Source organism: Pleurodeles waltl, chromosome 10 (genome assembly GCF_031143425.1).
Source record: "Pleurodeles waltl isolate 20211129_DDA chromosome 10, aPleWal1.hap1.20221129, whole genome shotgun sequence".
NCBI classification, from domain to species: domain Eukaryota; kingdom Metazoa; phylum Chordata; class Amphibia; order Caudata; family Salamandridae; genus Pleurodeles; species Pleurodeles waltl.
The window spans coordinates 1068898362-1068919766 of record NC_090449.1 but is presented as its reverse complement, the minus strand read 5'-3'; the positions used below and the strand labels follow the sequence as shown (position 1 = coordinate 1068919766).

General features: G+C 49.5%; 1 protein-coding gene across 1 annotated transcript in view; it reads left to right on the top strand.

The window, feature by feature from the left end:
• The first annotated feature begins 13221 nt into the window (after positions 1-13221).
• The window catches only part of LOC138262246 (uncharacterized), a 103709-nt gene continuing 95525 nt past the window's right edge, over positions 13222-21405 (top strand). Inside the window, exon 1 of the mRNA XM_069212111.1 lies at positions 13222-13529. The gene's annotated coding sequence lies outside the window, so the exon portion shown is untranslated. The remainder of the gene's footprint in view (positions 13530-21405) is intronic.

The following is a 21405-nucleotide window of genomic DNA, read 5'->3' as shown; positions in this document are numbered from 1 at the left end:
AAAATGTGTCTGTCTGTGTCTTGATCTCAAGGATTTGAAAAACAACATTGTCAGAGAACAGTTCCCATTGGCTAGAATAACTTAAATGTTGGCTATGCCAAAGGGTCTGCAGTGGCTTACTGTAATTGATCTGTTGATGGCTTATCACCAAGTATGCTTACACCCTGTTTGTGAAAAACTGACAGTGTTCATGATGCCCGTCAGATGTTTTCAGTATGTACCTGTGCCCTTTGGTCTAGCATGGGCTGCTGTTGTATTTCAGTGGTAATATACAGGTTATTCAAAGACACAAAAGGGAATATGTTCTTCCTTGAGAAAACTGGTTTGACCCCGAGCTTGCAAATTGTAAATTTGAGGTTTAAAGTCTAAATCATTTAGGACAAGAAGTCAATAAAAAGGGGATCAAAACAAAGGAAGAGTTGATGAAAGATATTAGAGGGTAAAGTAAGGTCATTATTTCTAGACTTAGTAGGATTTTATGCTCAATTTGTACAGAATAATTCAGAAAAAAACTCATGCATTGAGACATCTGTGAAAAATCAAGCTAACATTTGTTTGGTAAGATCTATGTGAGAAAAACTTTTAAGTAACCAAAATAGACATTTACAGAGCCACCACACTTTATGGATTTAACCCTATGGTGGTATCCATCTTTACTACCCACACAAGCCACAGAGGAATTGCTTCGGTTTTATCGCAAAAGGATCATGATGAAAAATAATTCACAGCGGTGTTTGATTCAAGGGCATTATCTCCTTCAGAAGAACGTTACTCAGTAGTGGAAAAGGAATCTCTGGCTGTGTTATGGGGACTTGAACATTTTCAACACTATTTGTGTGCTGCACACATTTCTTGGCGCTGACTTAATGGACATCAACTGAATGTAAGTTAGATTGAAATTGTAGAACAATTTTAATCTAGGGATTGAGGGTCGCTGACGGATACTGAGTGGGACTTTGTTCCATAGTTTCTGTCACCTGTAACCTAAAATTCTTGTCTCCTAGTCTTTTAAATTTATTTTTTGGGATGGAGTTTAGGACAGCCGTTTGAGACCGAGGACGCATTTTGGGACATATGTAGTCATTTGTTTAAGGAAAGGAGGACCAGTATTGTTCAAGCTCCTACTGGAGGTTCAAGCTACAAACTAGTAGTGGGTTTAACTGATTCAGAAAGTTAGAGATTCCCCCAAACTTGCAGTGGTAATTTGATTTGATTGCAGCTTTAAAGATGCTTTTCCATGGGAGGCTAAGATGTACTAAGTCACAGAAATTGATTCAGGAACGAATAAAAGCATTGGCTTCTGTAATTCCTTGAGGAACAGTGAGGAATAGGATAATTAGTCCATCCTTGGTGGCTCTGGGCTCACCCGCAGCCAGGACACCATCAGACTGCAGACTAGGAAGAGTAACAAACTAAAAAAACAAGACACCAGGCCTTTTCTATCTGTACACCCAGGAGTTAGAGCAATATACCTGTATCTATCAGGGATGCACCAACACTGCTCCAATTTAGGAAGGAGTTGAAGACTCGTCTCTGTAAAGAAATCTACATCACAATGCAGTAAAGTTCATAACCCACCTACCTCTCCTGTCTCTCATTGACATTAGGCTTGTTTATTTACCCTGTACAGTGCTGCACTGCTTTTTGGCTAGTTTTGTGCTGTAGAAATACCACACATACATATATAAATATATATATATATCAAGGTTTCAGGGTTAAAAAGCTGGTTTGTGATGAAAACTTGACATTTGCATCAAATTGGACCCCAGGAATTCAGAACAGTTGGGCTGGGAATGCTGAATTTCCTGCGGAAATAGGCCAGGGCCTTGTGTTCCACGAGTTGATTTCAGAGTCTGTTACCAGGATTTCTGATGTTGGAGGGTTAGGTTCTAGGAAATTCATCCCCTTCCAGTGTTTTACCACCTATACGCCACCAATAAGTTGACATCGGGGTGATTAGCTGTGACATTTACCACAATCTGAGTATCATCCATATACATATATTTGGTTATTCAGAAATAACTCTGTAAAATAGTGAAGGGCCTAAGATAAATATTAAAAAGGATGGGCTTGATAGGGCAGAGAAACCCCTCCGATCCCCCGCTTCCCCCAATTTAACTTTTTTCCTTTTGGACTGTACAGGGAGTGCAGAATTATTAGGCAAGTTGTATTTTTGAGGATTAATTTTATTATTGAACAACAACCATGTTCTCAATGAACCCAAAAAACTCATTAATATCAAAGCTGAATATTTTTGGAAGTAGTTTTTAGTTTGTTTTTAGTTTTAGCTATGTTAGGGGGATATCTGTGTGTGCAGGTGACTATTACTGTGCATAATTATTAGGCAACTTAACAAAAAACAAATATATACCCATTTCAATTATTTATTATTACCAGTGAAACCAATATAACATCTCAACATTCACAAATATACATTTCTGACATTCAAAAACAAAACAAAAACAAATCAGTGACCAATATAGCCACCTTTCTTTGCAAGGACACTCAAAAGCCTGCCATCCATGGATTCTGTCAGTGTTTTGATCTGTTCACCATCAACATTGCGTGCAGCAGCAACCACAGCCTCCCAGACACTGTTCAGAGAGGTGTACTGTTTTCCCTCCTTGTAAATCTCACATTTGATGATGGACCACAGGTTCTCAATGGGGTTCAGATCAGGTGAACAAGGAGGCCATGTCATTAGATTTCCTTCTTTTATACCCTTTCTTGCCAGCCACGCTGTGGAGTACTTGGACGCGTGTGATGGAGCATTGTCCTGCATGAAAATCATGTTTTTCTTGAAGGATGCAGACTTCTTCCTGTACCACTGCTTGAAGAAGGTGTCTTCCAGGAACTGGCAGTAGGACTGGGAGTTGAGCTTGACTCCATCCTCAACCCGAAAAGGCCCCACAAGCTCATCTTTGATGATACCAGCCCAAACCAGTACTCCACCTCCACCTTGCTGGCGTCTGAGTCGGACTGGAGCTCTCTGCCCTTTACCAATCCAGCCACGGGCCCATCCATCTGGCCCATCAAGACTCACTCTCATTTCATCAGTCCATAAAACCTTAGAAAAATCAGGCTTGAGATATTTCTTGGCCCAGTCTTGACGTTTCAGCTTGTGTGTCTTGTTCAGTGGTGGTCGTCTTTCAGCCTTTCTTACCTTGGCCATGTCTCTGAGTATTGCACACCTTGTGCTTTTGGGCACTCCAGTGATGTTGCAGCTCTGAAATATGGCCAAACTGGTGGCAAGTGGCATCGTGGCAGCTGCACGCTTGACTTTTCTCAGTTCATGGGCAGTTATTTTGCGCCTTGGTTTTTCCACAAGCTTCTTGCGACCCTGTTGACTATTTTGAATGAAACGCTTGATTGTTCGATGATCACGCTTCAGAAGCTTTGCAATTTTAAGAGTGCTGCATCCCTCTGCAAGATATCTCACTATTTTTGACTTTTCTGAGCCTGTCAAGTCCTTCTTTTGACCCATTTTGCCAAAGGAAAGGAAGTTGCCTAATAATTATGCACACCTGATATAGGGTGTTGATGTCATTAGACCACACCCCTTCTCATTACAGAGATGCACATCACCTAATATGCTTAATTGGTAGTAGGCTTTCGAGCCTATACAGCTTGGAGTAAGACAACATGCATAAAGAGGATGATGTGGTCAAAATACTCATTTGCCTAATAATTCTGCACTCCCTGTAGTTACATTGTTGAGTCACCTGGACTCATCAATCAAGCAGTCAGAGTTTTATAAAGCACAGCTACTCACCCGTTAGGTCGTCAAGGCGTGGGGGGGAGGTGTAGCAAGTACCGGAGGTGGATTAAAAAAGCCATGTCTTCAGTTCCTTGTGAAGGTGGTTTGTCTGATGTGGATGGGTAGGGCGTTCCAGGTGGTGGCGGCGAGGTAGGAGAAGGAGCGTCCTCCTGTTCTGGATTTCCTGATGCGGGGTACTTCTGCGAGAGAGAGCTGGGCTGAGCGGAGGGCCCTGTGGGGTACGTGGCAGTTGAGTCGCTGGTTAAGGTAGGCAGGTCCGGAGTTGTGGAGGGCTTTGTGTGCGTAGGTGAGGATTTTGAAAGTGATTCTTTTCTTGATGGGGAGCCAGTGCAGTGTGCGTAGGTGTTGTGAGATGTGGAAGTGTCGGGGAATGTCGAGGATCAATCTGGCAGTGGCATTCTGGAAGTTTTGCAGTTTGCGGGTGAGTTTTTTGTTGATTTCGGCATAGAGTGCATTGCCTTAGTCCAGTCTGCTTGTGATGAGGGCGTGTGTGACAGTCTTTCTATACTCGAGGGGGATCCATTTGAAGGTCTTGTGTAAGAGACGGAGAGTGCGGAAGCAGGTGGAGGTGACTGAGTTGATCTGATGGTTCATGCTGAGGTCAGGGTCCAGGATGATTCCAAGGTTGCGGGTTTGGCTGGTGGGGTGAGTGGATTTCTGAGGGTGGGTGGCCATCATGAGTCGTTCCATGCGTTGGGTTGAGGACCCAGGATGAGTACCTCGGTCTTGTTTGTGTTGAGTTGAAGGCAGCTATTTCTCATCCAGTTGGGGACTGCTTTCATGCCCTCGTGGAAGTTGTGTCTGGCCTTGTCTGGTTTATTGGAGAGGGAGAGGATGAGTGAGGATCCTTGGGGCAATCCGCAGGTGGTGAGTGTGGGTTCTGCGAGGAAGGGGGCGAGTCTCACTCGCTGCGTTTTGCCAGAGATGAAGGATTGGATCCAGTCAAGGGCCTTGTCTCTAATGCCAGCTTCGTGGAGTCTTCTTATCAGGATGCGATGGGAGACTGTGTCGAACACTGCCAAGAGATCAAGTAGGATGAGAGCCGCCGTCTCTCCCTTGTCCAGTAGGGAGTGGATGTTGTCTGTTGTGGACAGGAGGGCCGTTTCGGTGCTGTGGTTTGACCTGAATCCGTATTGGGAGATGTCGAGAATGTTGTGGCTTTCTAAAAACGTGGTGAGTTGGCTGTTCACTGCTTTTTCTATGACCTTCACAGGAAAAGGAAGTAGGGAGACGGGCCTGAAGTTTTGTTGAGGTTGGTGGGGTCAGCTGAGGGTTTCTTGAGGAGGGGGTTGATCTTGGCGTGTTTCCAGTCATCGGGGAAGGTGGCGGCCGCTAGTGAGCAGTTGATAGTGAGGCAGAGCCTGGTGGCGATGGTGTCTGCAGCTCTGTTGAAGACGTGATGGAGGCACGGGTCTGTGGAGGCCCAAGAGTGTATGGACTTCATGGTTTTCAGTGTATTTTCGGTGGAGAGGCATGTCCAGGTGGAGATTGTGGGTTTGTTGGCGTCAGTGGTTGGACGGGGGGGTTCGGCACGTGGGATGTCCTTGTTGAAACTGTTGTAGATGGTCTTGATTTTGTGGTGAAAGTATGTGTTGAGTCTGTCGCATAGGTCCTGTGAGGTTGGGATGTCCGTTGTCTCGCTATTGGGTTGGACGAACTCCTTGATGATGTTGAAGAGTTCCTTGCTGTTGTGTGTTTGTGAGGAGATCCTGTCTTGGATAGCCTTCATTCTGGTGTTTCTGATGAGTTGGTGGTGTGCGGTGGTGGAGGCTTTGAAATTGCTGTGGGCTTCTGGGGATTTAATGTTTCTCCAGATTTTCTCAAGTCGGCGACAGGTGCCTCTTGATTCCCAGAGTTCGGGGGTGAATCAGCTGGCTCTCTTTGTGTGGGTGTTGTTGTTTTTTTTGAGGGGGGCTATGGTGTTGGTGCAGTCGGTGATCCACTTATGGAATGAGCTTGCTGCGGTGTTTGGGTCATTGTGCGTGTGATGGTGGGTGCAGCGATGGCAAAGGCGACGGTGAGCTGATCGTCGGTTATTCTTGTCCAGTTTCTATGCGATGGCTGGAGCTGGGGTCTGGTGATGGTGGGTGAGTTGAGGGTGAAGTGGATGCATCAGTGATCTGTCCATGGGAGTTCCGTGGTGTGGCTGAAAGTAGCAGAGGTTCCTGTAGTGAAGATGGGATCAAGGGTGTGTCCTGCCGAGTATGTTGGCTCTGTCACGATCTGTCGAAGTCCTATGTTGTGGAGGTTGTCTAGGAGGGATGCGTTGTTGGGGTCTTGTAGTTTCTCGAGGTGGAAGTTGAGGTCTCCCAGCAGGGTGTAGTTGCTGACTGCGATGGCTTGTGTGGAGATGAAGTCTGTGATGGAGTCAGCAAAAGTTGTGTGGGGTCCAGGAGGGCGGTAGACGATAGTTCTCCTAACAGTGGATGTCGGGCTAGTGTGTAGCTTGAAGTGGAGGTGTTCCATCAGGTTAGTGGCTTCTTTGGAGTCTTCGGAGTGTGTGTTCAGACGGAGGTTGGACGTGTGGACGATTGCGATTCCCCCCCCAGGGCGGCTGGGGCAATCTTTCCGGGTGATCTTGTACCCCTGGGGATGGCGATGTCTGGGCCTGAGGTGTTGTTGGTCCAGGTCTCGGTGAGGAATGCGACGTCCGGGTGATGCTGTCAAGGAGGTCCCAGATTTCGGTGGCGTGTTTATGAAGGGAGCGGACGTTGAGGAGGATGCACTTCAGGGGTTTCGGGTTCGGTGAGTTGTTGCGGGTGGGTTGTGCTGGGTCTCGGGTCCTGGTGGTGGTGCAGGTTTGACGGCAGCGGAGGCAGCTGAAGGGCCTGTATGTGTTGCCTGGAGCTGCTTGCTTGCAATTGTTGATGCGTCCTGGGTTGAGTGCTAAGAGTTCATCTGCTCTGTAGAGGCGGTGGGTGGCAGGACCAGGGGTCCAGGTGCTGGTCGCTTTCGAGTCACCGATGGGCACAGATGGGCTTGCCTTTAGCGCGCCATTGGTGTGCCAGCTGCGTGGCCGCACAGCCGCTGCCATTATATAGGGAGGGGGGAGGAGAGGACAGCTGAGAGGCGGGAGCGAAAACAGTGCAAAAAAGGGGTTGGTTCCGTGGGGGCAACAGCAGCGGGGATAGAGGCCAAGAGAGAGGAAGGAGGTGTGGCCGCAGGGGCAGCAGTGGCAGGGGAGTAAGAGAGGGGGGAGAGGAGAGCCAGAGTGAGAGAGAGAACGGAGTGAGCGGAGAAAAACGAGGAGGAGACAGTGAAACGCAGAAAGCTAAAGACACAAAAGGAACAGAACACAGAAGGAAAAGCACACAAAGAGTGAACAGAGGCAAAAGAGGAAAAAAGAGAAAAGAGGCAGAAGGCAGCCCAGTAAAAGAGCAGAGCTCTCCCACTAGACACCCTGGATGAAGCATAGGCAGATGCCTGCGGGTGAGGAGGGCCTCGAACTACTGACAGAGGTCAGAGTTCAGAGGAACAGAAGGACTTACTTGCCGGTGGAGCTACGAGGTGGCAGAGCAATTCACTGACTAGGTCAGTGTGGTTGCTCGTCCTACCACGCAGCAGCCGCCATTAAGTAGGGAGGAGAGGAGAGCTGGGAGGCAGGAGCGAGAAACGGCGCAAAAAAAAGGGGCGGGCCATGGGGGCAGCAGCGACAGGGATAGAGCGCAAGAGAGAGAGGAGGGGCGGGGCTGCAGGGGCAGCAGCGGCGGGGGAGTAAGAGAGGGAGAGAGCCAGAGTGAGAGAGAGTGAGTGGAGAAAAACGAGGACGAGAGAGTGAAACGCAGAAAGTGAAAGACACAAAAGGAACAGAACACGGAAAGAAAAGCACACAAAGTGTGAAGAGAGGCAAAAGAGGAAAAAAGAGAAAAGAGACAGAGGGCAGCCCAGCAGAAGAGCAGAGCTCTCCCACTAGACACCAGGAATGAGGCGCAGGCAGACGCATGCGGGTGGAGGAGGCCATCACTGACTGTTGACAATTCAGGCTTTGTATACATTTCCTCATAAACTGTCTTTAGATTGTCATTACATTTTTCTTGAATCTTACACATTTTCTAGTTGTCTACCATTTTTTGCGATGGGGACAGCTTCTTTTTGAGCTTTGGGGTTGCTAGGCCTCCCTGGTGATATTATGGATGTCTTTAGAAGTCTCTGTGGGGTATCTATGCTCATGCATGTTTGTCTCCAAGCATCAGAGTAGAAGGTTTTTGCACTACATGGTTTTTGCTTTCATAGTGCACGTGTGGAGCCCCAGTGAAGGCGTATGGGGAGGAAGCGAGTTCTTTCCTCCGGTGGCCGGTGCTACGTAGATTGTCACAGTGGTGCTTGCGTAGAACAGACAGTCTTGTTTTACAAGGAACTGGAATGCCAACAGGGAGTGAGGGAAGCACCCATCTTCTCTAGCCTGGTGGCAGAGACTACCTTATGTCAGAGGTGAGCCTCTCTGGACTATGCACTTTTGAGCAGTCTCTAAGCCTGTGCTGGATACCAGGTGGTATAGGTCTCAGCAGCACACCTGGGATGTCCTAGTGCAGTGGTTCTTAACCTTTTGACTTCTGTGGACCCCCACTTAATTATTACTGGAACCCGAGGATCCCCTCTGAGTCACTGCTGGAAGCTGAGGACCCTGGCCTAAGCATTTTCGATGACTTGAATCTTAAAACATTATACGAAATATACACAAGCATCCATTCATCAAACACTTAGACAAATGGTGAAATTTAAATATTTTATTTAAATCACAATTTTTTTTTTTTTCAAAACAATATTTGAATTTTAATGGGAAGGTTGGACCTTTTCTAAATTCTGTTCCAGCCACCCATCCCCCACACTGCTCCCACAAATCAAACTGAGGATACTGAATTACTACTTAGCCTCCAACTTCAAATTACTTCTTGTCCACAGAACGTTTTAAAATGTTCAGTTTTATATTATGCTTCTTTAGTTATATACATTTTGTTAATCTGTTAATGTTATTTAATTTTCTAAGCATTCGCGGGCCCCCTTGATTAGGCTTTGTGGCCCCCCAGGGGTCCCTAGTCCAGAGGTTAAGAACCATCACCCTAGTGCATGTGTATCTGGCAGATTGTGGTGTCTGGTGGTGAATATGTTTGAAAATCTCTTAATCCTAATTTTGGGAGCTAGCTGTGTTTGGATAGTTAGGGATCTGGTCATCTGCACCTGACTGGTTTAGCACTTTCATGAGGAGGGGTCTGGGACCAGCCCTGGGTGTGTTTTATTCATAGAGTCTGATGAGCAGTCGCATGAAGGGTTCAGTTCTTTCATAGTTAAGGGGCGTGGGGTCGGTGGTGGTTGTGTTTTTTTTTTATGGATTTGTGGTTCGTGTGGGCAAACACTTTTGTAAAATGGGTCAGGACCTATGTGCAAAGGAGATTATTTCCTTCCTGATGAGCTCTTTTATGGACATAGTGGGGGACAGACCACAATACTGAAAATTGTTTTATTGTCTGAAAGCAGGGTGCCGTTGTCCTCACATATATACAAAACAGTGGTGTAATTATTTCAAGTACTTAGAATACTATTTACTCCATTATAGCATTTTGTGAGGATATATGTTGGTCCTGTGGGCAGAATAATGGACACTTTTTGCTCAGCCAGAACAAGGGTTACACCTGGGGCAAGAAAACTGGCTGTCTCTCCACAGTTTGGCACTAGGGATGCACTGTGGAAGCTGGCTGCCTCCCCACAGTTAGGGACCAGGGATGCACTGTGGAAGCTGACTGCCTCCCCACAGTTTGGCACAGGGGATGCACTGTGGAAGCTGGCTGCCTCCCCACAGTTTGGCACCAGGGATGCACTGTGGAAGATGGCTACGTCCCCACAGTTAGGGACCAGGGATGCACTGTGGAAGCTGACTGCCTCCCCACAGTTTGGCACAGGGGATGCACTGTGGAAGCTGGCTGCCTCCCCACAGTTTGGCACCAGGGATGCACTGTGGAAGCTGGCTGCCTCCCCACAGTTAGGAACCAGGGATGCACTGTGGAAGCTGGCTGCCTCACCACAGTTAGGAACCAGGGATGCACTGTGGAAGCTGGCTGCCTCCCCACAGTTAGGGACCAGAGATGCACTGTGGAAGCTGACTGCCTCCCCACAGTTTGGCACATGGGATGCACTGTGGAAGCTGGCTGCCTCCCCACAGTTTGGCACCAGGGATGCACTGTGGAAGCTAGCTGCGTCCCCACAGTTAGGGACCAGGGATGCACTGTGGAAGCTGGCTGCCTCACCACAGTTTGGCACCAGGGATGCACTGTGGAAGCTGGCTGCCTCAGCACAGTTTGGCACCAGGGATGCACTGTGGAAGCTGGCTGCGTCCCCACAGTTAGGGACCAGGGATGCACTGTGGAAGGTGGCTGCCTCACCACAGTTTGGCACCAGGGATGCACTGTGGAAGCTGGCTGCCTCACCACAGTTTGGCACCAGGAATGCACTGTGGAAGCTGGCTGCCTCCCCACAGTTAGGGACCAGGGATGCACTGTGGAAGCTGGCTGCCTCCCCACAGTTTGGCACAGGAGATGCACTGTGGAAGCTGGCTGTCTCCCCACAGTTTGGCACCAGGGATGCACTGTGGAAGCTGGCTGCCTCACCACAGTTTGGCACAGGGGATGCACTGTGGAAGCTGGCTGCCTCACCACAGTTTGGGACCAGGGATGCACTGTGGAAGCTGGCTGTCTCCCCACAGTTTGGGACCAGGGATGCACTGTGGAAGCTGGCTGTCTCCCCACAGTTTGGGACCAGGGAAGCACTGTGGAAGCTGGCTGCCTCCCCACAGTTTGGCACAGGGGATGCATTGTGGAGAAGGCTTGGGTCTCTGTGACCTGAAGGAGGTGAGTACAGTCCCAAGAACAACACCACAAGAGCAGAGTTCTCACCACCATTTCCCAAGAGAAGAGAAGAAAGGTTCAGGTGTGCCTCCCAACAGGAATGGGAGGGAACAGCTCAAGATACCTTTGGAATGAGCCTCCTAGTGTTGTACGTGTGTGTGTGTTTGTGTGCGTGCGTGCGTCTGTGTGTGTGTGTGCGTGCGTCTGTGTGTGTGTGTCTGTGTGTGTGCGTGCATCTGTGTGTGTGTGTGTGAGAGAGAAAGTTTGTCTATTGCTGCCCATGTTGTTATTTATTCTCGGGCTGTGGCACTTGTGTGTGGCACACTGTTGCTATCCATTCCCCAAATTGGAAAACAAGCATTGGCAAAACCAGCAGGTCTCCCTTTGCCAATGCCTTTTAGCAATGCTGTACATCATCTACAAGATACTGTGTACCATATTGGAAATGTAACAAAAAATGCAATGATGCTGCAGTTAATGCTGAACTTTTCCCATTGGAGAAGGGTCAAGACTGATTTGCATATGGCTGTCTCCAGACTGAGGTAACATAGTGGGCAAAAAATGATGGAGTGCGATGTGACTCTAAGCGATTGCCTGTGGCTGAGATGAATTCAAGCATTTAATCCATCACTTTGTGTTTTTGATGTCCTCGTTTGTAGGCCACATCGTGCCTCCTTCTGCCTCACCCTACACTGCCTGTATCTCTACCTCACTACTGTTGGTTCTTTTTCTTTGTTGTTTTTTTCCCCTTTTGTTACTTTTTTTCTTTCTCTTCCTCTGTCTTTCTCCCTTTGCCACAATTTTTCTTCTTTTGTTCCTCATTCTTTCTCCCTGATACTGTTTTCCTGTCTTTCTCTTACTGAATATTTCTCCCTTCTCTCTCTTTTTGTTTCTTGCTCTTCGTCAAAGTCTGATGATGAAACAGTACTGTCCCCCACAAAAGTGCTAAAAATGAGAGATTGGCACCCCCGCACTCCCACTGCTAACCTCCTGTCCAAATGAAGCTGCCGTCCAAGCCGCATCTGTTGTGTATGTGAGCCTAGCTAGTTCTCTTGTTTTCTGTGTGTGTCTGAATCTTGACAAAAACTTTCCACTGTACACAAAGGAACCAGACTTGCTTTGCCAGAGCTTGTTTTCATGTGCGTGGAGCAGTAGGCCATGGATGGTTTAGGCAGAAGATGTGTGGGTTGTGTGAAGGAGGGGAGAAGGAGGCCGTCTGCGCATGTTTATAATCCCTCATGTCTAACTTCAAACACTGCACCTCCAGACCCAGCCTTGGGAACAGTTTACATCTGAGTTTCCTGTTAAACCTCTGCAGAATGTCAAAGAGTAAACAATGCACCAGCACATAGACGGTATATATTTGTCTATATATATGTTCAATGAAAAAAAACAAAGGTTACAGCGACGTTATAGCTGGGTTCTGAATTTACTCACACAAAACCAGTTATAGTTATGGTTAACTCAAGTAACTATAACTCGAGCCTTCGCCACGCACTGCTAATTACACCACATATTACATCATTGATGACACCTTCTATGGCACAATTGATATGATCACTGCAACATAGGCAATACAATTATTGATGAGAAAACTGTGCATGGTGGGGGTGCGAATTATAGTTACCTTAGGGCGTGAGTTATAGTCACTTGAAATAGCTTTAACTGCTGAATTCATATGCTTTGTGCAAGTAAATTCAGAACCTAACTAAAACGTCCCTATTGGCACAGGGAGTCTTCTGCATGTCTCTGGAGAGCGTGGTTCCCTTGCCTTATGCTGATCTCTGGGTAAGCCACTTAAAAGTCACTGTATGCTTTCTAGATCCCTACCTCAGTGAAGATGATAATCGTGCATGTCCACTGAGAATCTCAATGTTCACATAGACTGAGACCCTAAAGTTTAGCTCTGAGGTCGAGGGGGGCATGCATAGTGTACCCCTATTTCACAGAGAGTGGCTACTGCCCTCTCTACCCAGGCTCTGGTCGACTGCCATTGGTGGAAGCAATAAATCTATAGTCTGGGATACCTGTATCCTTGTACCATAAGTGGAAGGGGCTACTGGGCTCCCTCCTGATCACGTCTGTGCAGCTTTCTTTGCCTGTGGTCCTGTTCTCTACCTGGGAGGTGTATTTGAGAGCCAGTGGGTTCCCTAGGGGAGACTCGTGAGGAGGGCCATTGTGTTTAATGTGAGCTGAGCTGTTCCGCTTGACATTCCAGCTCCCCCGTGCCCCTCCCTGTTCCTTGGAGAAGCCTGGAAGGCTGGGGATAGATATTTGCTCTTTTCTGTGTTTAGATGCACTAACTCTGCTAGGTGGACCCGCCCCCTTTCTATTGGGTGATAGTTAGTGCCTCCTGGTCTGGAGTTAATTAAAATTCCTCTCTGGGGAATAGCCCGGGTTGATACCAAGAGCTTGTCAAAGAGGGCAGTAATTCATCCTTTGCATGCTTTGAACATGCAGTGAGCATGGCACATATGTGCCTCATGATTGGAGGGGCATCCAGGATTCCAAAGTAGCAGACCCGCTGATTGGATCAGTGTATCAATATGAGGTGATAAAAGTCTTGCCTGAGTGGTCAATGGTTGTTCAAGACTGGTCTTCTGTTCTAACAAGTATCTACGGAGGCTAGCTTTGGCCTGTCTTGAAAGATAAGGGAAGCTTGCTCACTGTTTCTGACTTGAGAGAATTTTCTCTGTGATGAATGGACTCTGCTGTGAAGGAATTTGCCAGCTTGACGAGCAGCAAGGGCATCGGTCAGCAGCCTGAATTTAGAGGATCAGGTGTTGTGTGAGGCTTGTGGAGCATCTGCTTGGAACACAAGGATATTGCAGACATCTGCTCAAGATAAAGAAGCTTGCAGCCCATCAACAAAGATGGAGGGAGATGGGGAAGCTTGACCTCAGTCCTTGAAGGTGAGATCACTTTTCCCAGACCCCTCCCCTGTGCTGTGGGAGCCTGTGTGATACTCCCAGTTACAATCTGTACCTGGTGAAAAGTGTCCTGTGGGACAGGCCCCCCACCTTCCTCTTTGGGACATCTTGGGGTACCAGGGAGTACTGGCACTCTGGCCAGCCACTGCCCTCTGACAGCTAGCCAGTGGCTACTGACTAGTGGGACTCCAGTAAAGTGTACCAAGACATCAGGCACCCGTGATCAGCTCCCTGATGCACTAGAGTGGAGTCCTCGCTAAGAACGGGAGGGCACTTCTGTTTTTTGGGTGGTGGGTTCTGGGGGTGATTTGGAACATTTGACTTCACATCATATGCTGAAACGACATCACCCTCAATACAAGGATTAGTGTTATGGCTCTAGCGAATGAGAGCAACCCTGTTCAACATGGTCTGTTATATGCAATGCTAATTGTGTGTCTACATGTTAACTGTTTTTTTATTGTGCTTAGCGTCTAGGCGCTATAATACTGTTTGGGGTCAGAACTTTGGCCCAAAGGGTTGTAGAGATTTTGATTTTCACTATCTATTCTAGTTTAATGTGTAGTATATTTCTCTTATGTGTGTTCATATACTTTTTGTTTTAAAAAGTAAAGCACTGACTGGACACTGATCGTATTAGCTGGTAGTACGGCGTACCCTGTATTCTGAATGTCTAAACCCACCTCACCTCCTTGAGTAAGCTTGGATTGCTCTGTCTCGCTACCCTGAGAGAGTCAAGTGCTGGAGAGGAGGACGTGGTTATCCAGTTTTGGGTCCAGTAGTACTGAGGACCCAGGACACCAGCCGGGAACACTCTAGTTGATGGGATTGGAGCGCAGTAACCACTGAGTGCCCTGGTGCCCAGGAAACCAGGCATCACAGTCCCTGTAACCCAGAGGTCTTCAAACTGGAGGGCAGGCCCCCCTAGGGGGGCCTCAAGTGATCCCAGGGGTGGGGGGGTGCCAGACTCTGGCCAAAAGAAGCATTATACAGTCTTTGTTTTAAGCAGAAGCATGTTATTGCATTTTTTTAAAAAGGTAACAGTACTTAACTGCAATGTTTAAATAGGTCTAGACATATTTAAACATTGCCATCTTTATGAAATAATTGTGAAAAATTCTGAGGGGGGCCAATGATTTTTATTTTTCAACTGGGGGGGCACGGCATTAGAAAGTTTGGAGACCTCTGCTGTAACCTTTGTTTTTTTTTAGTGAATCTCTATGGCTTTTTAGCACGCGTGCACGCACTTTAATATAACCAGCGCTGCGCTTGGCCTTTGGCTGTGTCTGGCGGGGGTTCACTGCAGGGCCTGGCCGTTGGCCAGGCCCAGCGGCTAAACCTCCCGCATGCACCCAAACCCAAGCTGCAATATGTATGTGTCCTAAGGAGTCAAGATATCATGTTGAACCCTTATATGTTTTTACACTCACCCCCTCAGCCACAACTTTTCTGTCCGTTTGTGGCCAGCCAATCAGGGCCTTGCTTTTCCCACGAATCTGAGGATCCACTGCGGATGGATGTGTGTGTGTGCATGCGTGTGTGTGCATCTGTGTGAGCATGTGCTTCTTCACGCGTGTTGTAGAATGTTAAGGTTAGATCCCAAGGGGAGGGAGTGGGTGGCACTTAGTGGTGGAATTCATTCTGTGAGGGATCATTGGCTGATGACAGCATTAACCCACTTGTGGGAACACACAGGTGCCTCTGCCCTGCAGGGGCTGCAGGGGCCGGCCTTAATAGCACCACTTCCGGCTGCACTGGCGTTAATGCTGCTAATGCTGCAAGTTATAAACTGAATATTCTGGAAAATACAGCTCGAGACTAGATCAGCTCATAGTTCATGATTCAATATTACTACAATGTATTCCATCCTTTTAGCAGGAATCAACCTAGAATATGAGTTGCAAAGACTTGTCACATCAGCAAAGCATCTCTACCTGAAAAATAATTTAAAAAAATCAGTTTTGGTATGTCTTCCATTAAAATACTTTAACTAAATGTGTGAGTGATGTATTTAGCATTCAAAACAAGAGCTTTTAATCCAGAGGGAGCATCAGGGAGAGACAGGCGGAAACAATATCAAGGACGGAGACACACAAACCTAAAACCGCTTTGAGCCTCAGATAATTGAAAGCAGAGCGCCGAGCATCATGTTTACAGCGCGGAACATTTCCAATTTTGGCAACACCTCCAGGACTGCTCTCCGTGCCTCAGCTGAGGGCTGATGGTTTTGTTTTGTGCGCCTTGACAACCTCTTGGCTAGAACAAAGCACACGCTCTGCACAGTTTACAAGCCTTCGCTAAACACGTCAGGACTGACAAAGATGGCGCCAAACTAAACTGGGCACCAGGAATCAACCCCCCACGGTCAAACACTCCGACACAAGAACTTAGAACTCTGTGGCAGCGCCAAGACAAACCCTTCAAGGCGCTAGGATGACGCTCTGGCTCTCTCTTTTCCGACCTCTGCAGCTAAACAGGACCCAGTATCTTCTGGAAGGTTCTCAGGGCCTGATTACAGGTATAGCTGCTATTAATTGCACCTGGCGAATAAACAATACCACGGGGTTCCTTATTTACCAAGTGGGATAAATAGCACTAATAAGTGGCGTAACAAAGGCCCCGCAGCCCCTGCGGTGTGGGGGCGGGCCCGAGCTCCATGGGGCCCCGTCAGCACAGAACACTGTGTACTGGCGCAGGCTCCTGCCCGGGGGGTTTGGGGGGGGGGGGGGTGCACACTGGTTCCCTTTTTAATAAGATGCTTAATCTCTCTGATAAGAGCGCAATGGCTTCTGTTACTGAACCATGTGATCTTGTTCCTGGGGCCTCGGGGGCTCAACAAGGAGGCGCCTAGATGTGCAAAACATGCTCGGTCTGTTTCTGAAGCGCGCCCACTTCAAAGCACATTACCATCAAGACAAGTACAAATAAGGCTTTGATTCGTTGTCCCATTTATTCTAACAATGATCTATATAAAAGCAGGGGGGTAACGAACCTTAAGAGGGGGCCTGCAAATACCTGTAGGGGGTCCCCTCCTCCCTGGACCCAGCCAGTGTACTGTGCTGAAGGGGCCCCCTGGAGCTCCGGGGCATCCTCTCACCGCGGGGGCCTTTGTTACGCCACTGTATACAAATATGTTACCTCAGTTTGAAACGCATTAAAATGCTCATACACTTGCATATGTTAGGAGAAATGTATACCATGTAAATGCAATAACCTAAAAGTCCCTTAAAAAGAGAAACTGTATGGACATATAAATATATTTCAACAGATTTATGGCAGTCTCACGCAGTTTTCGTGTAGGCCGACAAAGGTATGCTGGTTACTTAGCAGTATTATTCACATCCTAATGCCGCAGCCCTTTGAAAGTGTAACCTCTCACCCTCCCTGGCGATCTCCTGCTCTTCCATGGGCAGTGAGTTACCGCTGCGTCCGAAGCCACGTGACAGCCACATAAACACAGTGATAGCGAAGCCAAACTTTCTGAATATGAGGTCAGGAAGGAACTCGGCTCTTTGTGAAAAGGACGCAGTCTCGTGACATCACCCGAGCCAAAGTTTAACTTCACCAGATCCATCCCGTGAAAAGAGGTATTCATCTCAAGATGTCCTCAGGTCATTGTGTTTCCCCACTGTCACTTATGACTGCAGTAGACCTGAGGCTGCCGGTTGCAGTGTTTCTTGCTGTCACTCATGGTTGCAGTAGGCCGGACACTGCGGGTCCCCGTGTTTCCTGCTGTCACTCATGGTTGCAGGAGGCCGGACACTGCGGGTCCCCGTGTTTCCTACTGTCACTCATGGTTGCAGTAGGCCTGAGGCTGCCGGTACCTGTGTTTCCTGCTTTCATGGTTGCAGTAGTCCTGAGGCTGCAGGTACCTGTGTTTCCTGCTGTCATGCTTGCAGTAGTTCTGAGGCTGCAGGTACCTGTGTTTCCTGCTGTCACTCATGGTTGCAGTAGTCCTGAAGCTGCAGGTCACTGTGTTTCCTGCTGTCACTCATGGTTGCAGTAGCCCGGAGGCTGCAGGTCACAGTGTTTCCCACTGTCACTCACGGTTGCAGTAGCCCAGAGACTGCAGATCACAGTGTTTCCCGCTGTCACTCATGGTTGAAGTATTCCTGAGGCTGCAGGGCCCTGTGTTTCCTGCGGTCACTAATGGTTGCAGCAGCAATGCTGCTGCAGGTCCCTGTGTTTCCTGCTGTCACTCATGGTTGCAGCAGCCCTGCGGCTGCAGGTCCCTGTGTTTCCTGCTGTCATTCATGGTTGCAGTAGTCCTGAGGCTGCAGGTCAAGGTGTTTCCTGCTGTCACTCATGGTTGCAGCAGCCCTGCGGCTGCAGGTCCCTGTGTTTCCTGCTGTCACTCATGGTTGCAGTAGTCCTGAGGCTGCAGGTCACTGTGTTTCCCGCTGTCACTCATGGTTGCAGCAGTCCAAAGGCTGCAGGTACCTGTGTTTCCTGCTGTCATGCTTGCAGTAGTCCTGAGGCTGCAGGTACCTGTGTTTCCTGCTGTCATGCTTGCAGTAGTTCTGAGGCTGCAGGTACCTGTGTTTTCTGCTGTCACTCATGGTTGCAGTAGTCCTGAAGCTGCAGGTCACTGTGTTTCCTGCTGTCACTCATGGTTGCAGTAGCCCGGAGGCTGCAGGTCACAGTGTTTCCTGCTGTCACTTACGGTTGCAGTAGCCCAGAGACTGCAGATCACAGTGTTTCCCGCTGTCACTCATGGTTGAAGTATTCCTGAGGCTGCAGGTCCCTGTGTTTCCTGCAGTCACTCATGGTTGCAGCAGCCCTGCTGCTGCAGGTCCCTGTGTTTCCCGCTGTCATTCATGGTTGCAGTAGTCCTGAGGCTGCAGGTCACTGTGTTTCCCGCTGTCACTCATGGTTGAAGCAGCCCTGCGGCTGCAGGTCCCTGGGTTTCCTGCTGGCACTCATGGTTGCAGTAGTCCTGAGGCTGCAGGTCACTGTGTTTCCTGCTGTCACTCATGGTTGCAGCAGTCCAAAGGCTGCAGGTACCTGTGTTTCCTGCTGTCATGCTTGCAGTAGTCCTGAGGCTGCAGGTACCTGTGTTTCCTGCTGTCATGCTTGCAGTAGTCCTGAGGCTGCAGGTACCTGTGTTTCCTGCTGTCATGCTTGCAGTAGTCCTGAGGCTGCCGGTCACTTTGTTTCCTGCTGTCACTCATGATTGCAGTAGTCCTGAGGCTGCAGGTACCTGTGTTTCCTGCTGTCACTCATGGTTGCAGTAGTCCTGAAGCTGCAGGTCACTGTGTTTCCTGCTGTCACTCTTGGTTGCAGTAGCCCGGAGGCTGCAGGTCACAGTGTTTCCCGCTGTCACTCACGGTTGCAGTAGCCCAGAGACTGCAGATCACAGTGCTTCCCGCTGTCACTCATGGTTGAAGTATTCCTGAGGCTGCAGGTCCCTGTGTTTCCTGTGGTCACTAATGGTTGCAGCAGCCCTGCTGCTGCAGGTCCCTGTGTTTCCTGCTGTCACTCATGGCTGCAGCAGCCCTGCGGCTACAGGTCCCTGTGTTTCCTGCGGTCACTCATGGTTGCAGTAGTTCTGAGGCTGCCGGTCACTGTGTTTCCTGCTGTCACTCATGGTTGCAGTAGTCCTGAGGCTGCAGGTACCTGTGTTTCCTGCTGTTATGCTTGCAGTAGTCCTGAGGCTGCAGGTACCTGTGTTTCCTGCTGTCACTCACGGTTGCAGTAGTCCTGAAGCTGCAGGTCACTGTGTTTCCTACTGTCACTCATGGTTGCAGTAGCCCGGAGGGTGCAGGTCACAGTGTTTCCCATTGTCACTCATGGTTGAAGTATTCCTGAGGCTGCAGGTCCCTGTGTTTCCTGCGGTCACTCATGGTTGCAGCAGCCCTGCTGCTGCAGGTCCCTGTGTTTCCTGCTGTCACTCATGGTTGCAGCAGCCCTGCAGCTGCAGGTCCCTGTGTTTCCTGCTGTCACTCACGGTTGCAGTAGCCCGGAGGGTGCAGGTCACAGTGTTTCCCACTGTCACTCATGGTTGAAGTATTCCTGAGGCTGCAGGGCCCTGTGTTTCCTGCGGTCACTCATGGTTGCAGCAGCCCTGCTGCTGCAGGTCCCTGTGTTTCCTGCTGTCACTCATGGTTGCAGCAGTCCTGAGGCTGCAGGTCACTGTGTTTCCTGCTGTCTTTCATGGTTCCAGTAGCCCGGAGGCTGCAGGTCACAGTGTTTCCCGCTGTCACTCACGGTTGCAGTAGCCCAGAGGCTGCAGATCACAGTGTTTCCTGCTGTCACTCATGGTTGAAGTATTCCTGCGGCTGCAGGTCCCTGTGTTTCGTGCTGTCACTCATGGTTGCAGCAGCCCTGTGGCTGCAGGTCCCTGTGTTTCCTGCTGTTACTCATGGTTGCAGCAGCCCTGCGGCTGCAGGTCCCTGTGTTTCCCGCTGTCATTCATGGTTGAAGTATTCCTGAGGCTGCAGGTCCCTGTGTTTCCTGCTGTCACTCATGGTTGCAGCAGCCCTGCGGCTGCAGGTCCCTGTGTTTCCTGCTGTCACTCATGATTGCAGTTGCAGCCCGAAATCACAAGTTTGTCAGCTTCAGAAGCTTTATGACCTACGAATTTTGAATACACATAGGGCCCGATTCACAAGGGGAAACTTAGACTGTTGCTCTAAGTTTAGACCAGAAGTCTAAATTCACAACTTTGGGTATTCACAAAGGTAAGTTATGAGTAGTGTCTTTACGTCTGAATGAGGTGCAGACTCTCCGCACTCAGTGCGGAGTCTCTGCCCGAGTGCAGAAATTCCACTCAGCACCAGAGTCTACTGTCTGCACCCGGAGTGTCATCTCTGCACCCGAAGTGTCCTCTCCGCACCGGAGTGTACTCTCTGCACCCAGAGTGGAATCTCTGCACCCGAAGTGTCCTCTCCGCACCTGGAGTGTCCTCTCTGCACCCAGAGTGGAATCTCTGCACCGAAGTGTACTCTGCACTCGGAGTGTCCTCTCTGCACCCGGAGTGTCCTCTCCGCACCTGGAGTGTCCTCTCCGCACCCAAAGTGTCCTCTCCGCACCGGAGTGTACTCTCCACACCTGGAGTGTCTTCTCTGCACCGAGAGTGGAATCTCCGCACCGGAGTGTACTCTCCACACCCGGAGTGTCCTCTCTGCACCCGAAGTGTCCTCTCTGCACCAGAGTGCACTCTCCGCACCTGAAGTGTCCTCTCAGCACCTAGAGTGTACTCTCTGCACCCGGAGCGTCCTCTCGACACCCGAAGTGTCCTCTCCGCACCGGAGTGTATTCTCCGCACCTGGAGTGGAGTCTCCGCACTGGGAGTGTCCTCTCTGCACTGAAGTGTCCTCTCCGCACTGGAGTGTACTCTCCGCACCCAGAGTGTCCTCTCTGCACCCGAAGTGTCCTCTCCGCACCAGAGTGTACTCTCTGCACCTGGAGTGTCCTCTCTGCACTCGAAGTGTCCTCTCCGCACCAGAGCGCACTCTCCGCACCCAAAGTGTCCTCTCTGCACCTAGAGTGTACTCTCCGCACCCGGAGTGTCCTCTTGGCACCCAAAGTGTCCTCTCCGCACCAGAGTGTACTCTCCGCACCTGGAGTGTCCTCTCTGCACCCAGAGGGGAATCTCCGCACCGGAGTGTACTCTCCGCACCCAGAGTGTCCTCTCGGCACCCAAAGTGTCCTCTCCGCACCTGGAGTGTCCTCTCTGCACCTGAAGTGTCCTCTCCGCACCGGAGTGCACTCTCTGCATCCGAAGTGTCCTCTCTGCACCTAGAGTGTACTCTCCGCACCCGGAGTGTCCTCTCCGCACCCGGAGTGTCCTCTCGGCACCTGGAGTGTCCTCTCCGCACCGGAGTGTACTCTCCGCACCTGGAGTGTCCTCTGCACC